Source organism: Physeter macrocephalus, chromosome 8 (genome assembly GCF_002837175.3).
Source record: "Physeter macrocephalus isolate SW-GA chromosome 8, ASM283717v5, whole genome shotgun sequence".
Taxonomy (NCBI): domain Eukaryota; kingdom Metazoa; phylum Chordata; class Mammalia; order Artiodactyla; family Physeteridae; genus Physeter; species Physeter macrocephalus.
Window position 1 is genome coordinate 123,894,437 of NC_041221.1, and position 22,770 is coordinate 123,917,206.

The 22,770-nt window shown below is 39.4% G+C and overlaps 1 protein-coding gene and 1 long non-coding RNA gene across 4 annotated transcripts in view; one reads left to right on the plus strand and one right to left on the minus strand.

Annotated features, from left to right (window-relative positions):
* Positions 1-22,770, minus strand: part of MARCHF3 (membrane associated ring-CH-type finger 3) — a 151,281-nt gene that overhangs the window by 86,649 nt on the left and 41,862 nt on the right. The window lies entirely within an intron of this gene.
* Positions 1-22,770, plus strand: part of LOC129392341 (uncharacterized) — a 50,651-nt gene that overhangs the window by 17,205 nt on the left and 10,676 nt on the right. For both annotated transcript variants that reach the window (XR_008618111.1, XR_008618112.1), the window contains exons 2-3: positions 13,682-13,840; positions 21,645-21,779. This is a non-coding gene — a long non-coding RNA (uncharacterized lncRNA). The remainder of the gene's footprint in view (positions 1-13,681; positions 13,841-21,644; positions 21,780-22,770) is intronic.

The window sequence follows — 22,770 nt, forward strand, 5'->3', positions numbered from 1 at the left end:
AGATTGCTTTTGCTATTTGGGGTCTTTTGTGTTTCCATACAAATTGTGAAATTTTTTTTTCTAGTTCTGTAAAAAATGCTAGTGGTAGTTTGATAGGGATTGCATTGAATCTGTAGATTGCTTTGGGTAGTAGAGTCATTTTCACAATGTTGATTCTTCCAATCCAAGAACATGGTATATTTCTCCACCTATTTGTATCATCTTTAATTTCTTTCATCAGTGTCTTATAGTTTTCTGCATACAAGTCTTTTGTCTCCTTAGGTAGGTTTATTCCTAGATATTTTATTCTTTTTGTTGCCGTGGTAAATGGGAGTGTTTTCTTAATTTCACTCTCAGATTTTTCATCATTAGTGTATAAGAATGCCAGAGATTTCTGTGCATTAATTTTGTATCCTGCTACTTTACCAAATTCATTGATTAGCTCTAGTGGTTTTCTGGTAGCATCCTTAGGATTCTCTATGTATAATATCATGTCATCTGCAAATAGTGACAGCTTTACTTCTTCTTTTCCTATTTGGATTCCTTTTATTTGTTTTTTTTTTTTTTCTCTGATTGCTGTGGCTAGAACTTCCAAAACTATGTTGAATAAGAGTGGTGAGAGTGGGCAACCTTGTCTTGTTCCTGATCTTAGTGGAAATGGTTTCAGTTCTTCACCATTGAGAACTTTGTTGGCTGTGGGTTTGTCATATATGGCCTTTATTATGTTGAGGAAAGTTCCCTCTATGCCTACTTTCTGCAGGGTTTTTATCATAAATGGGTGTTGAATTTTGTCAAAAGCTTTCTCTGCATCTATTGAGATGATCATATGGTTTTTCTCCTTCAGTTTGTTGCTATGGTGTATCACGTTGTTTGATTTGTGTATATTGAAGAATCCTTGCATTCCCAGAATACACCTCACTTGATCATGGTGTATGATCCTTTTAATGTGCTGTTGGATTCTGTTTGCTAGTATTTTGTTGAGGATTTTTGCATCTATGTTCATCAGTGATATTGGCCTGTAGTTTTCTTTCTTTGTGACGTCTTTGTCTGGTTTTGGTATCAGGGTGATGGTGGCCTCATAGAATGAGTTTGGGAGTGTTCCTCCCTCTGCTATCTTTTGGAAGAGTTTGAGAAGGATAGGTGTTAGCTCTTCTCTAAATGTTTGATAGAATTCGCCTGTGAAGCCATCTGGTCCTGGGCTTTTGTTTGTTGGAAGATTTTTAATCACAGTTTCAATTTCAGTGCTTGTGATTGGTCTGTTCATATGTTCTTTTTCTTCCTGGTTCAGTCTCGGCAGCTTGTGCATTTCTAAGAATTTGTCCATTTCTTCCAGGTTGTCCATTTTATTGGCATACAGTTGCTTATAGTAATCTCTAATAATCTTTTGTATTTCTGCAGTGTCAGTTGTTACGTCTCCTTTTTCATTTCTAATTCTATTGATTTGAGACTTCTCCCTTTTTTTCTTGATGAGTCTGGCTAATGGTTTATCAATTTTATTTATCTTCTCAAAGAACCAGCTTTTAGTTTTATTGATCTTTGCTATCGTTTCCTTCATTTCTTTTTCATTTATTTCTGATCTGATCTTTATGATTTCTTTCCTTCTGCTAAATTTGGGGTTTTTTTGTTCTTCTTTCTCTAATTGCTTTAGGTGCAAAGTTAGGTTGTTTATTCGAGATGTTTCCTGTTTCTTAAGGTAGGATTGTATTGCTATAAACTTCCCTCTTAGAACTGCTTTTGCTGCATCCCATAGGTTTTGGGTCGTCGTGTCTCCATTGTCATTTGTGGGATTATGTTCTTAGGTTATCTTTCTGATAGTTTATTCTTAGTGTTCAGAAACACAACAGATTTTTTGTATATTGATTTTGTATCCTGCAACTAAATTCATTTATCAGTTCTAACATTTTTTGGTGGAGTCTTTAGGGGTTTTTTATATATAAAATTATGTTATCCTCAGATGGTCTCAGTTTTACTTTTTCCTTTCCAATTTGGATGCCTCTTATTTATGTTGCCTAATTGCCATGGCTAAGCCTTCCAATACTACGTTAAATAAAAGTGGCAAGAGTGAGCATCCTTGTTTTGTTCGTGATCTTAAAGGAAATGCTTTCAGCTTTTACCATTGAGTATGATGTTAGCTGTGGGCTTGTCATATATGACTTTTATTATGTTGAGGTACGTTCCCTCTATACTCACTTTGTTGAGAGTTTTTTTCATAAATCGATGTTGAATTTTGCCAGATGCTTTCTCTTCACCTACTGAGATAATCATATGATTTTTATCCCTCGTTTTGTTAATGTGGTATATCACACTGGTTGATTTGCAGATGTTGACCCCATCCTTGCATCCCTGGAATAAATACCACTTGATCATGGTGTATAGTCATTTTAATATATTGTTGAATTCAGTTTGTTGGTTTTTGTTGAGGATGTTTGCATCTATGGTCATCAGGGATATTGGCCTACAATTTTTTTTATGTGCATGTGATGTATTTGTCTGGTTTTGTTATCAGGGTAATGCTGGCCTTGTAAAATGAGTTTGGAAGTATTCTCCCCTCTGCAATTTTTTGGAAGAATTGTGAAGGATTGGTATTGATTCTTTGAATGTTTGGTAGAATTCACTGATGAAGCTCTCTGGTCCTGGACTTTTGCTTCTGGGGGGGTTTTTGATTACTGGTCAATCTCCTTACTAGTAATCAATCTATTCAGATTCTCTGTTTCTTCATGATGCAGCTTTGGAAGGTTGTATGTTTCTAAGGACGTATCCATTTCTTACAGGTTGTCCAGTTCGGTAAGATGTTAATAATAGGGGAAACCAGGTGTGAAGTGTATGGGAACTCTGTACTATCTCTGCAATTTTTCTGTGAATATAAAACTGTTCTAAAAAAGTTTATTAAAAAAAATCACACCTTCAGTAGTAATATCCAATAATTCCTGGGTGTTCTTAAAGCTGCAATTATTATACCACCATGAAAAACAACTCAGTAACTAGAAGACAGCTAGCCCTGCTTGGTATTCCAACCAGCATCATTTCCTGGACTGATTACCAATGTACCTTTTCTCCTAGGTTATTGTTTAGTTATAGTTCCACAGAGGGTACTCAGTTATACTCTAAGAGCTCCTTTGAGAAAACAGCAAGAACAAATGGACATAAATTGCACCAGGAGGGTTTTGAGTTAAGAGTTTTGGAATGTTATGAATTCGTTATGTGATATTCCTTGCTAATTAATCTTTTTTAAAAAAAAATAAATTTATTTATTTTAGTTTTGGCTGTGTCAGGTCTTTGTTGCTGTGTGCGGTCTTTCTCTAGTTGCGGCGAGCAGGGGCTACTCTTCGTTGCGGTGTGTGGGCTTCTCATTGTGGTGGCTTCTCTTGTGGAGCGAGGGCTCTAGGAGCATGGGCTTCAGTAGTTGTGGCATTCAGGCTCAGTAGTTGTGGCTTGTGGGCTCTAGAGCACAGGCTCAGTAGTTGCGGTGCATGGGTTTAGTTGCTCTGTAGCATGTGGGATCTTCCCGGACTAGCGATTGAACCCATGACCCCTGCATTGGCAGGCGGATCCTTAACCACTGCGCCACCAGGGAAGTCCTGCTAGTTAATCTTTTAAAGGGTGAGTTGACAATACATCGCTGTGGTCCTGAATTTCTACACTTTCCAGAAGGTTTTTATATCTTAAGTACAAAATTTACATAAACTATAAGTTGGCATAAGTGGTACTGATCACATAGAAATTGTTCATCAAATTATCTATGGTCTCTGCCATTCTCTCCATCAACACATGATTTATTAATTTTGTTCCACAGATTTGAGTTCAGGCTGCATAAATCATGAATAAGGATTAGTTGAACAGTCATAATGCCCCCTGGGACAATGCTTCAAGTGAAGAAAACTCAAAATTGTCACGATGTGAAAATAATGACAGTCGTACCAATATTGGCAAGTTGAAATGATATTCAACACCCTTACAGAGGCAGAACATAAAGCTTATTTCTGCTTGTTTTATGCAAACTCTACAGCTTTTCCTTTTAATGTTTTATTAATATTTGCCCTTGTGAAAATGTTTTGAAAACAAATCTAAGATCATCCTGATCTACCTCTAGCTATTAAGCAACACTATGAGACACTGACCTCCTGCTGCCTCTTTGACGACTTAAATCCTTTAGAAAAACAAGACATTACCAGGCCCCCAAGCCATTTACAGCAATGATATTTTGCCACCATTTATGATTAAAGAGAGAAGTGTCTGGCAGTGTGGCCATTGTGTCCGTTGGCTTATTCCACCTGACTCCTTAACCTTGACAAAACTCTAATTTTTTGTATACTCAAATATGTTATAGTGATTTAGAAAAATGACCAGATAATAAATACTCTGGTTGGAAGTTACATACTCACCAGAATAAATAAGAAATGGCCAGGAATAGGGAAAATGGCTCATGGAATAGATAACTGAATTTTCTGTTATTTACATGATTCTCATGGAGCTGATGGTGTGGTTAGTGCAGACAATACGATGATGTGTTAGAGGCAATTCCAGCTATGACTTCATTCATTCAATGGCATCTCTTGTTATAAACACTCACTCCAAATGAATGAATTCTGGGTGTGCTGGATGAAGAAAAGAGAGAAAAGAGCAAGCAGAATGGAGCAAACCAAAGTGCACCACATAAATTCCGTCTCCACTTCACTAATGATATGTTGTTGGAAAGGTTTCAACACATTCTCTTTGACAGAAATGAGAAACATTGATCTGCATGCAGGGTTTGCATAGAGGTTATCAAAATAAAATTTTAGAGAATCATTAAAGGGCTGAGTACAGCATGTTAAATCCTTAATCAGAGATGCCAAAACCCAGAGTCAGACAGCTGTCTTTCAGAAGCGACCACCATAAGGCTGATGAAAGAGGGTTCATGGAAAGGTCAGGAAAAAAATGCCAATAGTTATGCTTACTGTTATAAAAAATATTTATGGTAAGCAATATAATTTGTTCTTTTTTTTGTCTTATGTTGTCCCCTATTAATTTGTATAAACTACAGTACTGAATTTATTTCATTAGCTAGTATTGGGGAATGAACAAAGCTTAATTAAAATTCAAATTATAATTCTATCATGATGTATTCTGTTCTGGTATTCTCTGGATCTAATAAGAAATTATGCCTCATCAAACATATATAATTTGGCTTGAAACGGTAATAGTAGGAAGCCAAAATTATAGTCATAATAAAGTTGTCTATGCTGGATATTTTCATTTCAGAGTGCAATATGCACTGGGTAACCTGAGTCCCCAGGCAATCATTTAGTCATCCAGGCTCACTCTGGGTGGAGCTTGTTTACATCCTATAATCACACCATTAACACTCACTGCTAAATATAAACACAAGGAATGGATATTAATGTTTGTTTCACAACTCCAGTGATACTACTACACAATTATATTGACAGGCTCGAAAGTGAATACACTGAAACTACCATGGTTACTCTTTGAGAGTGTAAACGAACTGGCATCTGCAATACTGGACAGCAATATACAGTATATTTCTTGGTCCACGGAGGTAGGGAGGTGGCATCATGTGAAGAAACAAGGATGGGTCTATGCCATGAGCATGGTGGTTTTGCAATGTGAGAACTCAGGGAAGGAAGGAAATTTTGGACAAACTACCAGCCTTTGATGAACTCATGTTCACAGGAGGCACACAATATACATCTGCTGATTGAGTCTGGAATTCACATAGCTTTCTGTGTCCCTGGGGGATAGTCATTTCACTTCCATGAACCTTAATTTCTTCATCTGGAAAATGAGGGCATTAGATGTTCCATGGGAATTCCTTTCCAATGTAAGGTTATATAACAGTGATCATATATATGTGAGTGTTTATGCATATATATGATAACTATGTGCTTTCAACAATAGCAACAGTGATTAAACTAAATATGAACTTGTGATTCTGTAATTTGTTACTGAGTCTTTTATTATTTTTTAATAACAAAAGATTTTCTTTCAGTCCATGTGACTGTGGGCAAGTTAATGTTCTCTAAGTTTTCGTTTCCTTTTATATAAATTAAGCTGATAATAGCACCTATTGTTGTTTATAGCATGTTGTGAGCATTACCCAGATAATGTATATAAAGTTCAGCCCAGTGTGGGGACCACAGCAGGTACTTGATACATTTCTTTCTATTCTTTTCTAGCCCTCTTTATTTGGTTTATAAAACAAGTGAGCAAAGAATGAATAGACTTATGATTGTCCACTAAGAAGGGAAACTATTTTTATGAATTGTTACAAAAAGACTTTTTAATGAATTACAGTTATTTAGAGAAGCATCTGAGTTTTGGAAATACATTTTTTCAACAGAAAGAAGGGATCCGAAAACAATGCGATCCTCCTTTAAAAGATAGAGTAATTATATATTAGTTTTACTATTTTGTAGATAAACCTAGACAGTATTAACTGTAATACCCATATAAAACCAAAATAGAAGATGTCACCAATTTTAGGTAACATGTCAAAGTTATCAAGGAAAGAAAAATCCTTAGACTGTTATTGCTAACAATTGAAAAAAAAGGGAGGTGGGGGGAAGGCTACATATGAAAAGAAAATTAAACCAAGCACCCACATTTTCTGCCTAAGTAAATGGCATAAAAGATGTCAGCTACAGAGATTGACTTATTAGTTAGAACTAATATAAGATAAATTTGATCTAAGACACTAAACATTTTTAGAAGTAGAAGCTCATAAAAATTTAGTTTTAAAATTAGTAAATCTTTCAAGAAAAAATCTGGTGAGTTTCTGAGGAGTTGAAGAAAAGCTAGCGGAGAATCCTGATTCTTCCTCAATTGGTATATACTCTTCTGTCAGGAAAACCAAAGAAAAATAGACTAGGATGTGAAAATGTCAACGGTATTGATTGTAAACTATTGAAGCTCATCAAAATAATTCACCAACATTTTCTGTCGTTCTCTCTATTCTGTGTAACAGAGAACTGACCTGAGGGGCAGCATCAGAGGCCTAAAAGCCTCTCTAAAGAGCATTCCTACTTTGGGGCCTCCCTTCAATATTTAGTACAAAATTTGACTGCCTCACACCTTCACCAATTCTGGTTGAGGAGACTCAGTGAGTGAGCTAGAGGCTAGCTTGGACCAAGTGGTCAGAGATGCAGGCCTATCCTTCAGTTGGTGCTTTGTAGGGAGGGTATGTGAAAGAAAGATCTTGACCTAAGGTTAGCATGACTTCACCCCAATACTGCCAGACCATAACCTCTGCCTTCCACCCCTCTTCCTCTGTGCTATGCCTCATCAGTCCTTGGCATGAAGTGGAACTAACATCATAGGGCAAAGGGCACAACACACAGAAAGGCGGAGATAACAAGATTTGCCTCAATGTGATGTTCAAAATAGTAGTTGATGCCATAATGCTGGTTCAACCTGAGTTTCCCTGGTTGCTCTATTTGCTAGATATGTATAAACACATTATAGTTCTTAATTAACTTACTTCTTGGTATGATTCATTTACCTCCTGACAGATTTCAGTTTCTCCAGATTCAGGAGCTAGGGAAGATGCAGTACTGGCTACTTCATAAAGGTCCTATGTACAGATGTGAAGAGAAACATTTACCAAATGGTCTTTAAATTGAAAGCCTGAGACAGGGGAGTTTTCCTTTCTTATGGTCCATTTCTTTGAAAAGTTAAACTTAAAAAAATGATTTTCTGGAATTTTAAGATGTGAGTCCAGTGAGTTTTTTTTTCCTATTGTCCTATTATGGTTGTTTGAGGCTGGGGTCCACATAGCAGCTGCATCTTAATCCCTCAGTCCACAGGTCTTGTAATTCTCCTGAGCGTGTGGGATGTTCATTAAGGTTAAATTCTGGAGGGAAGCAGGTTGTTTCAGTGTGAGATTAGTTGAAACAGCTGAGGCAGAGGGCAACATGGTAAGCTAGTTTTGAGTCCAGGCTTCTGAGCAGGTGAGCTTGACTGGAACTGGTGAGAGAAGGGTCACACACCACTCCCCCTTAGTCTAGGCAGCCCCCGGAGGAGTGGAAGGTGGGGAGGGAAAGACCTCGAGGAGGCTGGGTGGGAAGCTAATGGAATGGGAGTCTCCCTGATGTCCAAGGGGAGCGAGGGAACATGATTCTGGTCAAAGTAAGGAAGAGAGAGAATTCACATTCTAGAACACACCTTGTGTTTCCTGTGATGAGTTTTTTTCTTCAATGATATTGGAACACATCTTTTTTAAAGCTTCCATTTGTTGAGCAATAAATATGGACTAGGAATACTGCCAAAGACTTTATATACATGAGATCACTGTACTCAGAACAATCATATGAGATGTGTATAATTATGACCCGCCCCCCCCCACCCAGATTGCAGATGAGGAAACCAAGACTCTATATGTTAAAGAATGTGCCCATGGAAAGAAGCCAAGATTCTCACACTGGTCTGATTATCTCTTTAAGGTAGAGCTCTTTATCTTTAAACTGTCCTACTCTTCTTTCATGAACAGAGGCCCTGAATTCCACAGAAAGTTGATTTTCGAAAGGGTAAACAATAAAAATTGCCAAGATGTTGAATGGTCAAGGATTCATTCATTGTTATTGCCTACTTACTAGGAAGGATCATAAATAAATGCTGTTTCAGAAACAGTTTTTAGCTACCAGTGCTGGGAAAAAATATTTTGTGTTTAAAATTTTAGTTTTATTAATAGTATATTAATTATATACACTGTTATTTATATATATATATAAATTACATATGAAATTAATTAGCAGTATTTTACTATTAATGCTGGTTAAAGCCTAAAAAGGGTTTGGAACAGTATGAAGAATGTTTACATAAGCAAAAGGTGAAGCTTCTAAAGCAGCAGACAAACTAATGAGCCAATGAGAGATGAAAACCATTGAAAGAGAGAGGGAATTTTCTCTCTACTAATTCATAAGCCAAGGTTATGGGCTTTAACTGTCACTCTCATGCATTGCCAGTGGGAGTATAAAATGGTGAAACTACTTGGGAAAAGAGTTTGGCAGTTTCTTATGAAGTTTAACATATATTTAACACATGGCCCAGCATTGGGTATCTACCCAAGAGAAATGAAAATATATGTCCATAAAAAGACTTACATATTTATTTTCATAATAGCCTCAAATAGAAAACTACAGGTGAATGGATAAATAATTTTGGGTATATTCATATAATGAATACTACCTAGCAGTAAAATGAAATGAACTAATAGCATGCAGCAATATACATGTATCTCATAGTTACCATGCTGCAAGAAGCTGGACACTGGAACATATACGGTATAAGTCTAGAGGCAAAATTAATCAACAGTCACAGAGATCACATTCAGTGGTTTCCCGAGGTAAGGCAGGTATTGGGGTGGGGAACTGACTGCAAAGGGGAACAGAATTCTGCAGAGGTGGAAGTGCTCTGAGTTTTGAAGGGACGGTGGTTACATGAGTGTGTATACATTTGTCAAAGGCATTCAGACGATATGTTTAAAATGTGTAAACTATACCTCCAAAAGTTGACTTAAAAAAAAAAAAGAGACTACTGGCTTAGCAGAGAGTATGCATTAAAAAACAAAAATTCCTCCATCTCAGTTTCTCTCCTCCACAGTTTTCTGTAACCAATGTTTGTTTCAGGAAGTTTATATCCTGTTATTTTTCCTTAGTTGCAAGGTAGATTTTGTTTGTAAAAGCCAAGGAGAAAAAAAATTATTAGACTTTAAAATAAAGCAATTAAGAATTTTTAAACAATCTTACCCAGATAATCAGATTTCCTCTATATATAAGGTTTTACCACTCAGAACATTCTTAAAATGCTATTTTCTAAAATGAATATTTACCTCCATATGCCTTAAATAACATTTACTGAATTTTACTTAACTGAACATTTACTGAACATTACAATTTAATCCTCTCTGAATGCCTCCAGGTCATCATTATGAATATCAGAAGTTGTGCTATTCTGTAATACAGTGATGATTTCAGTTTGTTATGGCACATAGGACTGTTTGCTTCCATGCTAAATGGCCTCAGGGTACTGAGCTTTTTAAGTTTTTGTACTTGTATCTTATTCTTTCCTATTTTTCTCTTGTTGGGCTGTCAGCAATCTTTTCTTTTTGCTACGGCCTATTTGTCTCTCTGTAGGAGTTGCTTTCCTCTCTTCTAACTTCTAAGATAATCAAATTATCAGGAACATACGTATAGAGCAGTGGTTCCCACCTATTGATTTTCAAACGAGCAATTGATTGGTTTCAAACATATCACCTGGAAACTTGTCAAAACTACAGATGTACAGGCCCCATCCTTGGTGATTCTAATATCTAATTCAGGATGCATCACACATTATTTTTTTATTATGGAAATATGTTTCTGTATGTCTGATCACAAAAGTAGAAAAAATAGTGTAATGAACTACTACATCATTCAGTTCAACAGTTATTAGCATTCTGTCAATCTTTTTCATGTATCTGCTCCCCGCCCCCCCCGCCCCCGCTTTCTTACACTAGAACTAGGACTGGCAAACTATGGTCCCACAGGCCAAATCCAGCTTGCTGCCTGTTTTTTAAAAATTGAGATATAATTCACTCACAGTAAAATACACCCTTTTATTCAGTGGTTTAATAGTTTACCAAGTTGCACAATCATCACCACTATCTAATTCCACAGCATCATCATCAGCCCCAAAGAAACCCCATATTCCATCACTCACTCTCCACTTCCCTCAGGCCCTGACAACCACTAATCAACTTTCTACCTCTATGGCATTACCTGTTTTGGACATTTCATACAAAGGGAATCATACAATATGTGGCTTTTTTGTGTCTGGCTTTTTCACTTAATGTTTACAAGGCTCATCCATGTTGTAGCATGTATCAATACTTCATTCCTTTTTATGGGTGAATAATATCTCACTGTATAAATACACTACGTTTTGGGGGTAAGGGAGTGGTAGAGATAAGTTGGAAGTTTGGGATTGACATATACACACTACTGTATATAAAATAGATAACTAATAAGGACCTACTGTATAGCACAGGGAACTCTACTCAAAACTCTGTAATGACCCATTATATGGGAAAAGAATCTAAAAAAGAGTGGACATATGTATATGTATAACTGATTCACTTTGCTCTACACCTAAAACTAACACAAAACTGTATATCAACTATACTCCAATAAAAAATTTTAAAAAAGCTCCCTCTAATTGTATATTCCCATTAAATACAAAATGAGTCCCAAAAGGTTTACTGTAAAGCATAACAAATACGAAGAATGCAGAAGTGTTTATTTTTATGTTTTTTAAAAGTACCAATGTTTATAATTTGTTATTTTAAATAAAATCAATATAAAGAGGAAAAAAATTAATATACCACATTTTATTTATTCATTCATTGATGAATAAATGATGGACATGTGGGTTGCTTCCAGTTTTTAGCTATTATGAACAATGCTGCTGTGAACATTCAAGAAAGTGTTTTGTCTTCAGTCCTATTGCGTATACACCTAGAAGTGGAATTGCTGGGTCAGATGATAACTCTATGTATAACGTTCTGAAGAACCGTTAGACTGTTCCCAAAGTGGCTGCACCATTTTATTCCCGCCAACAATGTATGAGGCTGCCAGTTTCTCCAAATTCTTCCCAGTATTTGCTATCTTCTTGATTCTGACCATTCCTAGTGTGAAGTGGCATCTCATTGTGGTTTTGATTTGCATTTCCCTGGTGATGAATGACGCTGAGCATCTTTTTGTGTGCTTATCAGCTGAGCATCTTTTTGTGTGCTTATCAGCCGTTTGCGTATCTTCTTTGGAGAAATATCTATTCAGATTTTTTGCCCATTTTTAAATCGGGTTATTCGTTTTTTATTTACTGTTGATTTCTAAGAGTTAAAAAAAATATATTCTAGGTACTGGACTCTTTTCAGTTATGTGATTTGCAAATATTTTCTATTCTGTGGGCTATCTTTTCACTACCTTGATAGTGTTCTTTGAAGCATAAAAGTTTTAAATCTTAATTATCTAATTTTTCTTAGTTTGCCTGTGCTTTAGGTGTCATATCTAAGAAACCATTGCCTAATCCAAGCTCACAAAGATTTACACCTAAGTTTCTTCTAAGGGTTTTATACTTTAACTCTTACATTTAGGTTTCACGCATCTGAATTTTTAAAAAGCTTCTCATATGATTAGTTTTGGAAAGTAAGAGTGAGTAGATTCTGGCAGCCTCCAAGAATTTTTTTTTTTTTTTTTTTTTTTCCCCCGGTACGCGGGCCTCTCACTGCCGTGGCCTCTCCCGCAGCGGAGCACAGGCTCCGGACGCACAGGCCCAGCGGCCATGGCTCACCGGCCCAGCTGTCCCGCGGCATGTGGGATCCTCCCGGACCGGGGCACGAACCCGCGTCCCCTGCATCGGCAGGTGGACTCTCAACCACTGCGCCACCAGGGAAGCCCAAGAATTTTTTTTTAAGTATGAACTTTGGTGCACAGTTTTCTTAATAAGTTGAATGATGAGAGGTCTTTTTAATCTACTTTCTGGTTTTTTGCTATATTGCAGAATGCTGAGATGTTCAGAGAGCTGATTCAGGCAAAGTGTGTACTACTATTTAGGTGTATGGTTACCTCTTAGTACCAAAAGACTAAAACGGTCCAAACATATTTAGGAGGCACTCCTTAGAGTTCCAAGTTTAAAAACACAGACTGTCATCTTAAGTCACTTTCAATGTATGGTGCCCCTTGTTCTGATCCATGTAGTGGGAGATGTTGGGGAGAAAAGAAAGCAAAAATCAGCAGCTGGGACCTAGCTTCTAACCAAAAGAGGACAGCATGATGGCCACACTTTTCATCTGCAGAAAGATAGACATCCAGATACATCCACAAACCTTCAATTGTTAGTTGACAGTTGGTTCCAGACCCTGAGGCCAGTGGTTCTCAAACTTGAGTGATCATCAGAATCACCAGGAGAGCTTGTAAAAACCCAGATTCCTGGGCCCCATCCCCAGAAATGCTGTACAATAGGCTGGGTAGGGCCCATAAATTTGTCTTTCTAATAGGCTAGGAGATTATGCTGATGATTCTGGCCCTAAGACCAGAGGATAAATGGGCTGCCCATCCCACCCTGTTGCTTACGGAACTTTGAGCAAGCAAGCTTTAAGCCAGGAGACTCATCTGGTGCTCCACCTTGGTCAGGAACATGCTAATAGTATACTAAGGAAGTCACAAGGCCATGAGTATAGTTTCCAAGTTTGTTTTAAATTCTTAGTCACCGACAGTCTCATTTCAGGTTCCAAGAATATGATCATTTTTCCAAATGCTATTTGGTCACTTGGGAATGTATCCTGATTTCAATAAAATTAGCAGGGATTATCGAAATTATTTTGTTTTTCTGATATTTTTTGGTATTTGACTTGCTTGATGCATGTGGATATTAGCTGTGGTTAGGAATGCTATTCAGGAACATCCACTGTGTTTGTGATAATGGATTTGACCTACAGCCAAATGGTACTCTTGAAATGTGGTTGTGACTTTGACAGATTGAGCCAAAGTTAAATTCTGATGAACTGCAAAGGAATTTTATCAGACCCAGGATGTTTGCTAGCTGAGTTGGGCAAAAGAGTGAGTTTCCAAAACGTCCTGAGCAATCCACATTTATTCTGTCACCTATACTTCCTGTTTTCTCAAGAGTCAGCTAAAAACTTCATTTTCCTACTTTCTGCCATTTCTAGGACCACAGGCTTAAACCTGAGAACCAAATATTAAGCTGTGTTCCCGTCTCTTACAAATCAGCAAGGGCAGAGTTCAGCAAGCAGAAGGGAGTTTACAGTTTTGCTGATATCACAGAGGCAGAATGAGAACTCAGCTTCTTTGGCTATTCAGTGGAGAAGGTAAGTAGAAAATGTTTCTGTTGGTAAATTGAGGAGATCTAGGAACAGAGAAATCCGACAGGCTGGACACAAGAAGACACTTTGCATTTAGGTTCTTATAGCAATGCCTGAAGTCAGCTAATCATTTTTTGAGAGAAATGGGACATTGGCTTTGAGAAGAAGAAACAAAAGTTCTATGCTAACCCTGTCTGCAACAACCCTGCCGCAGGCCCAGCTCTGCTCTAAGCTTCATCTGCAGACTCTCGAGCCCTCAGTCTCCCAGACCACCCACAGGAGGGATTCAGCATCCACCCCTTAGCAGCTTTCCAAAAGGAGGAAGGAAGCTTTTTATTTTAAATAGACTGCAACCCAACCCAAAGGAAAGCCAGTTATCCATACAACCTCGAGAGGGAAACATACACGTGCAGCATTTTAATCCCAGTGAGACATATTAGTCACCAGGCTTCTAAGAAGTTTGATTGTGTTATTCCTCTCCCTCTTTTCTAAATTACAATGGCAAATAAGTGCATTTGCACAGAAATCACCCTAACTGGCTAGCTACTACATTAAATGATCCCACAATTCCTATTTTACGGGTACAAAAAAGTTGATCTCATTGAACTGGCAACTTAGAAACTTGAGGCAAATTAGAGCAATTACTAATAAATTATACATGTGGTAACTAACAATTTGTCTATCACCTAGAAATATGAGGAAAAACTGCCAGACTCCCTGGCCCTGCAATTCTAAACAGGTCTTTTCATTTTTTCCTTTCCAAGACCAAAAGCTTTTATTATCCATGCCAGTTCCACCATTACTGTTGGTGCTTTAACATTTATAATACAAAGTTAAGAATACAAAGGGATGGGATTTGCACTCCGTTTGGAACAGAGGGTGTGGCCGCTTAAAATTAAAAGATTTAAAAAAAAAAAACGCAACAAAAAACACCCCACCCTAAAAAAACAAGTGAGCTTCATTTCAGCTTTCCCTAAAAGAGTTAGTTCATAGAGGAAGTAATGGCAAGAGATAGTAGAAAAATATCTTCTTGTTTGTAATCACTGTTCATAATCACTACTGTGTCTTGTTTCTGGGTAAGGCAGTTTGATGAAATTAAAGGAAGTTCCGAGTTATATGTCATCTGTAGTTCTGGGGGAGGAGGTGAGATTAGGTCAATTAACAAGATAGGATCTTTCTCTTTTTCCTGCTTGTCTCACCTAGCCCTCGGGTGTGCCATTCAACATGAAAGGTGTTGACGTCATTCATTAATTGAGGGCCAGATTCCTCCATCAGCGTATTCCTCCCACCTGGTACCGCCTTACTGCCAACTACTCACATCCCCCCCAGGTTTCATCTTCTGTGACGGCTGTCAAAATGTGGGAGGAGGGAGAGAGAGAGGCTTTTACTACTGAATGCTGGAATTCATTCTCACTGTGGTCTCCTGTTCAAATGAGGAAAAAAAAAAAAAAAAAAGTATCCAGATTCTGGGGAAAGGAGGTCCAATGACTGGGACCTAGTTGTTGAGATAGGATGTAAGAAACAACACTGAAAATAAAACTTTCAAATTCAAGAGGATTTAGATATGAATCCCAAATACCCTCTGGCAATGGAGAAAATTTGTTTTCTGCATAGTTTATACACTGCATTTCCCCCCCTCCCTGTACCCAGCAAAAATTATATACCTATTTCTCTACATCACATGATCATCATGTCAGTTTTAAAATAGTTTCTCTCTTTTTGCTTTGAATACAAATGATACCTTTGTTCATAATCGCATATTTTCACACTTTACTTTTACTTATAATTTCAGTATGTTTTTCCAGGCTCTTCATTTAGCTGTTTTTGCCATATACCTGGTTACAGGACCTAAGTCCATGCCATCGTGTCTCCCTGGAGAATAAAATGGCAAACATCTCTGAGAATCACTAATGTTAGAGAGAATAAAGGGTAATCAACATTCATTGTTTTCTACCAGTGCAATAAGCAGAGTTTAAAACAAAACCAACCTCCCAGTGAATTCCAAACGTCCTTCTAAATAACCAGTGGTGCTATTTCACAACCTGACCTGCATACTTCCTTCAGGCTGCTGTGGGAGTTGTGACCACTCTGTGTCCACATGTTTGCAGGCGGGGTCATGGTAACTGAGTAAACACATTCTGTGACAGCCTGTAGTTTGTGGAGGCCTGAGTGAGTGCACCCCAGTGAATTCCACCTCTTTGGGTCTCCTGCCAGGTGGGGTGAGCCAGAGGAAGTAAGGCTTCCCCCTGCAGGGGATGCACCTGCAAACCTGGCGGCCTGGAGGTCACATGGCCCCTGATTCATGCGGTGTCTGAGCATCTCACCTAGTTAGATGCTAAAGCAGGCAATCCCAGAGTGAAGAAAGTAGCAGAGAGAGTTTGGGGGAACAGTCCTCAACTCTCACATCCCTTTTGCCTAAAATGCATTGTAATGACTCTACTCGGTTCAGTAGAGCTAGAAAAGAAATGTTTGGGTGTGGATTATTGCTTCTCTTGTAGTTATAAAGTAAGAAGTGATCTCTATTAGTGAGAACATATATATATTTTTGTAGTTAATCACAATACAAAAGCTGCTGAAGTTGATGGCAGAAAAGAACATTAGTAAAAACATTATAAATTGGGGGCCGAAGGATGTCTTAGAGGAAAATATACTTCATATCCATAATACTAAGCAAAAGCTATTTTTCAAGGTGCGGGCCTAGAATGAAGAAAAGATGGATAGGGAACCCTCCTCTACCAAGACGATCTGATTGCTGGGGATGATGGTTCAGGCCCCTGGCTCCCACTTTACTCTGTCAAAGCTACACCTAACTGAGCAGAAAAAAAAATCCTGGAGACCACCACCCAAGGAGGGAGAAGACTCGTCAATATGTTCTACTTCTTTTTTATTTATTTATTTATTTTTGGCTGTATTGGGTCTTCATCATTGGGTCTTTGTTGCTGCGCGCAGGCTTTCTCTAGCTGCAGCGAGCAGGGGCTACTTTATCTTGTGGTGTGCGGGCTTCTCATTGCGGTGGCTTCTCGTTGTGGAGCAGGGGCTCTAGGCGTGTGGGCTTCAGTAGTTGTGGCATGCAGACTCAGTAGTTGTGGCACGCGGGCTCTAGAGTGCAGGCTCAGTAGTTGTGGTGCACGGGCTTAGTTGCTCTGCAGCATGTGGGATCTTCCCGGACCAGGGCTCGAACCCGTGTCCCCTGCATTGGTAGGCGGATCCTTAACCACTGAGCCACCAGGGAAGTCCAGTATGTTCTACTTCTGAATTCTGTTCTTTTGGCCAAAAGAGGAGCTGCTTTCCTCCGTATTTGGGCATTGTTATTCTCTGGATAATCAGAGGTGGGGGGAAAAAGAAGTAACCTTTTTACTCTAGTTCTTGTATTTTGTTCACAACTTTCTGTTACCAAGGAAATGATTAAGATCCTTAATTAGGGGTTTTCAAATCAAAAGCATTACAAGGATCAGAGGTGGCACCTTTCTAGCAGTGTTCATATGATGAACTCATTTTAAAATAGATTTCAGGGAGTCCTGACCAAGATTTCAGATCAACACATTACATTTATGGAAACTGGCTATTTAGACAATCAGAAAATGGGTATCTTTTTGTAAGCTGCACTCTATTAAGTTTTTACATATTCAATCACGTTCTGAGTATTACTTTATTCCAATAAATTAATTTTTATCTATGACTTGAACGTCTTAATGAAAAGCTATTTAAGTTTCCTGTGACAGTTGAAGTCACCTGGCTGTCATATCCTTAAATCTATTTTAAAATAGAATATGGTATTCTAACACTAAAACTTTATTATTGCATTTTCTTGTTTTCCCACGTGTAAGTTCAAATTATATTTTCACTTGCATAATATTCGGGTAAACTTATACCAGAATTATACCAAAACCTAAGCTGGGGTCATGTTTCCTCATCACTCACATTCTGCCAATACAGGAAGCCAGACATCCCAGGAAGCTCTTTATCACCAGCCTAGAGGGATGCAGAACATGGGAATGAGGAAGCCTTTCTCCCAGGTGTAGCAAAAGCAGTCTGTTAGCAAACGGATGTGAAGGGAGGTAGGTTTTTATTTTTTAATTTTTTTTAAGATTTTTTTTTTGATGTGGACCATTTTTAAAGTCTTTATTGAATTTGATACAATATTGTTTCTGTTTTATGTTTTGGTTTTTTGGCCACGAGGCATATGGGATCTTAGCTCCCTGACCAGGGACTGAACCCACACACCCTGCTCTGGAAGGCGAAGTCTTAACCACTGGACCGCCAGGGAAGTCCCCAAGGTCTGTAGGTTTTTTAAATAGTGGATCAGAGTCTGTGTGGGTGAAGCTAAAACCCAGAACAACTCTACTGGCTAAAACTCAGGATGATTTGAAACGCACATTTTCACATGTATGCACCTGAAAGGCATCAGCGAAATTTAAAGCCCCTCGAATAGATTAATCCTCTCTAACAAGAAAATGTACCTCCTTTTCTCCCCGTGCCATGTCATATCCCCAATAGGCCTGTCCCAGTACCTCTTTTGGTTTCTTTTGGTCCCTTTGGAGGTGCCTGCTGTTTTTACATCCCTATCTCTCTTTTGTGACTCCCCAAGAGTAACACTCAAAAACTCCTTCAGTCAGGTTCTCACTGTTTTTTTTCCCCTTGGATAACTTTCTCCTCCTTTTTTCTACTTTGTCACCCAGGGAATGACAAAGGAAGATATTTCCCTTTCTACATTCTTGGGGCTGAACCACATGTTTTTAATTCTTTTTTCCTGCTCGTGATGCATTCCTGATATGTCCTCTACAGGACATGGCTGGGTGTCCACACTACAGTGCTGGGTACCTTGAGGGTAAAATTATCCACAGCTCACTGGGGTTTGGGGACAAAATCTTATGTGACTCAATTAGATTTGTTTTCTATTTTGTCAGTCCTGACCCTTGGAGTCTCTCTCCTTTCTTGCTAGTTTGCCCTGCTTTCAAATCCAGGTCCAAGTCCAGCTCTCTCTTAGCAAGCTTCCTGCTTGGTATCTAGTTTCTCTCCCTCTGCTTTGGGTCGGAGCTTCCTTGCAGAGCTGTCTGACCCTCCGCAGGGGCACTCAGGCCCCTGATGATTTCTGTGACGCTTATCTTCTTTCTCTCTCTGCCCATCCTCCCATCCTCCATCTGCCTTCCACCAGCGGTACACCTTGGGGGCTGATTAGCGCAGTCTCCCCACCCAGCTGAGATCACTCGGCTCCCTCCTATCTCCACTATCCAAGGTCTGAATTCTGGAGCTGAATTTCCCCAGGCCCCTTCAGAAGCCCACTCTTTGGCACATACCATTTGCACAGGTGGCCCCTGGCTCCTCCTTCGCTCCAGGGATCCTTGCCCCTAGCCCCCGGGCAGCATGGAGAGCACAGCCACCCGGCACTCCGCCCGCTCACCCAGCAGGCAGCCCATGCGTCCTGCCTGGGGTGTCCTCTCAGGAGTGTTCTCCTGACTTGCCTTACACATACTGACTGACCCAGATTTGCTTCTGGTCTCATCCTCCAAGGCAACTCCCAGAAGCTTTTAGGAGAAAGGAAGGTCTGTGTGTTAAAGTGATGATGCCTGCTCTGAATGCCTTGCTATCTGGCCACGTTCAGAGGCAGGGGCTTGGTTTATCAGTCTCGGCCAGGCTGCTCCCCGCCCAACATAATCAGTACATGGGCACCTCAAGATAGGGCTCTGCTCTTGGGCAACACGTTTTGGGTCTGAGAAAAATGGGCAGATACAGGGGTGCTGTAGAGGTCACATGAGGTCACACTGCTAAGGCCACTGTCTTACAGTACAATGTTCTTTCTAAGAAGCTGCCGAGCCATGGCTTTGCTTTCAGGTGTGGAGTCTATAATTGATCAGTGTCCCCTCTTTGCATTGGCTGCTGGAAAGCTTAGTGCCAAACCTGAGGGTTGCCTGGGGCATACGATGAATTTGAATGAATTTTTATCATAACCTTACTCACCAGTCCATTTTATGTCTTTATCTTTGTTTTTCATGTTCCCTCCCATCCACCTCTCATTTATAGTCCCCTGCTAACGACCTTAAACCCTTCCTGAATCAAGGTGGGACATGTATAAACAAACATACAAAACAAGGTAATTTTATGGCAACCTGAAATAGTCTCTTTTACACGGTTGGCTGGAAGATAACTTTCTGGACAGCCATAATTACTAAATGTTTTAATGTACATATTCATAAAATAGAAATACCTATTCCAGAAGTTTATCCTACAGACATACACAAGTGCACAATATTTGTCTGACTGTAGCATTGTTTGTAATAGAAAAACAAGGAAATAAAGTAAATGTTCAGGAATGGCTGAATACATCATGCTACACATATACGATGGCACACTGTGCAGCTGTTCAAAAGTGAGAGATGGGTTTACATGTTTAACATCAAGGTTGCCTTTAATGTACTAAGTGAAAAAGAGAAGAGCTTGTGGTGATGGGGAAGAGGAGTTTATATTTGTTAATTTAAACTTTCTCCCAACCCCACCACAAATAGCATGAACACTAAGGGGGGCTTGTTGCTGATTGCCTGGTATAAACAAAACCGTCATACTCAGCACAGAGGCTTTCTCATATTCAAGGCAGTATTAAATAACAGGAATGAGGAAGTAACATTTGCAGAAGCTCAGGGAGCTACATTCTCTGAATTAGCACATGCTATAGAGTGAAGAGAGGGGAGGGTAAAGAGGAAAGATGAGGGAGGGGGCTGGCCTTTGAAAGAGACAAGCTTTGGCAGCTGAGGGTTTTCTATTGGGAGTTTTGGTGTGAAATGCTATGAATTTCCTTTTCACTCTGCCTGCCAAACCCTCAGTAAAACCTACCTGTTTCCCAATACGTTTGTAGTTGGATTTGCTTTGGAGGGAATGTGATCAAGTGTTGCATCCAACCTAAAGGTCAGAGAGGGTCAAGGGCAGAGACGGCAGAGAGTGACCATCTGGGTCATCAACAGATAACCAGGTCCCATGTGCAATCAGTTCAGTGCATATTGGGAAGGGCAGGTTGATGACTAAGAGAAGACTTGAAAAAAGGGGGAAAATGCAATAAGTCAAATCAGCCTTCTGCAAAAGCGGTGGTCTGACTTAATAAATACTGAGATAGTTTTCACACCCAGGATGACAGATAGCAATTCAGAAAAAAAAAACTGTGAAAGGATCACAGGTGAGAAGATGATTTCAGAACTTAACTTATGCCAGAGTAGCCACAATTATTTACATTACAGATGCACAAAATGCTAGCTCTGACTACGTTAGCTGTTATAGAAATATCTTCTTCATCTGAAAATAAAAAAAGAGTGATATCTTCATTAAAAATTCCCTTCACTGCCCACTTCACCTCTGTGCACCTCAGCCCCTTGGCCTCACACAAAACAGCCCTGTCTGACTGTTGTTTATGTGCAGCTCCGTCTCTTCCAGAATCACCTCTCCTGGAACCACTGCTTCCACATCCTGTGTGACCAACCCAGTGAGAAGGTTCTAGAGATGAAGCAGGCCCTGTGGATGGGCTTCAGGGGCTCCCAAACCCCTGGAATGTCATGCAAACTTGTTGTGTGTGGACAACTTTCCAGGGAAGGGGTCATACTCTGATTCAAATATCCATGGGCTGATGCCCTAAATGTCAAGGGCTTCTGATTCAGAAGCCTGATATGGAACTCCTCTAAAAAAAATATCTCTTATTTCCAAGGCCTAACACAAAGCTTGGCATTCAGTTGGTACTTAATAAAAAAAAAATAAAAGCTCACAGCGACTGAGTATACAGAGTATGCCAAACACTGAGGTGTTTAATATTATGTTCCTTATTTTATAGATGAGGAAAATGAAGTCCTACGTGCTGATCCATGTTTGCAAGACTCAACCCTCAATGTCAAGTGCACTTGATAAATGTTGACTGAATGTTGAATGAGAATAAAGGTGGCAGTTACGAAAGCTTCCATCATGAAAGGTAAGGAAGCTGACCTCTAATCAGCATGGGGTGAGGGGAGTTGAGTCAAAAACTCAGGTTACCTGTCTTCCATTTAGTAGGCATTTCCTTATACATCTCTAACTTTGTTCGAAATAGTCTTTATTCCTTATTAGATATGAATGTGGACTCTTGTATACTAAATTGAACTCATTTCACCCGTCTCTGAATTCAGGACTCTGGCATGTGTATGATAGCTTTGTTCATCAGTAGATCAAATTTCATACTGGCAGGGACTTTGTCAAAAAATCTTTCCTCTTCTGGGCTCCTTCTCCTGTTGAGGATTCCAAACCCAAACGCCTACAGGGACTAGTAGGTAATGGAAGTGATTCAAGTGGGCTGGGTGAGAACTGGGGCATCCCAGCAGGGAGCCACATCCAGTGTGAAGGGCACAGCTGCCCCTTGGACTCACCACATCACTGTCACTTGAGAATGTGGGCCCAGGATGTTCAGATCTTCCGAATTTTAAGAGAAATCAGAAACGTAGATTTAATGTGGAATTTCCCGAGTTTTAGATATTGACAACTCATTCAAACATTTTTAAAAAATAGAGTATAGGCCAAATAAAACACATCATCTATGGCTGGGTGGGCCTGTGAGTCACCAGTATGCAGACTCCGTTTTCATTTGGGGAACATCCGGAATCATGTTCTGGTCCAGTCAGGCAGATTAAGTGTACGGAGGGGAGGTGAAAGGAATATTTTCAGTTTTGCTGCTTGCTAGATACTTTACTGAAAGGTTTGTAAGGGAAGTGGTTAAAAGAGAGGCTAAAAATTTTAGGCTATCTGTGGATTTGAAAGAAGCCATCCATGGCCCCAAATGGAACATCAAATTGTGTGTGACCTCCTCCCTTAAGCTACCAGTCAAGCTCTCTGCTGCAAAGCCTTGTCCCAGTGTGGACTGCCACATGACTTCAGCACTCTTCAAGCTGCTTGTTAGCATGCAGCACTCTGCTGAATCTGCAGAAAAATCC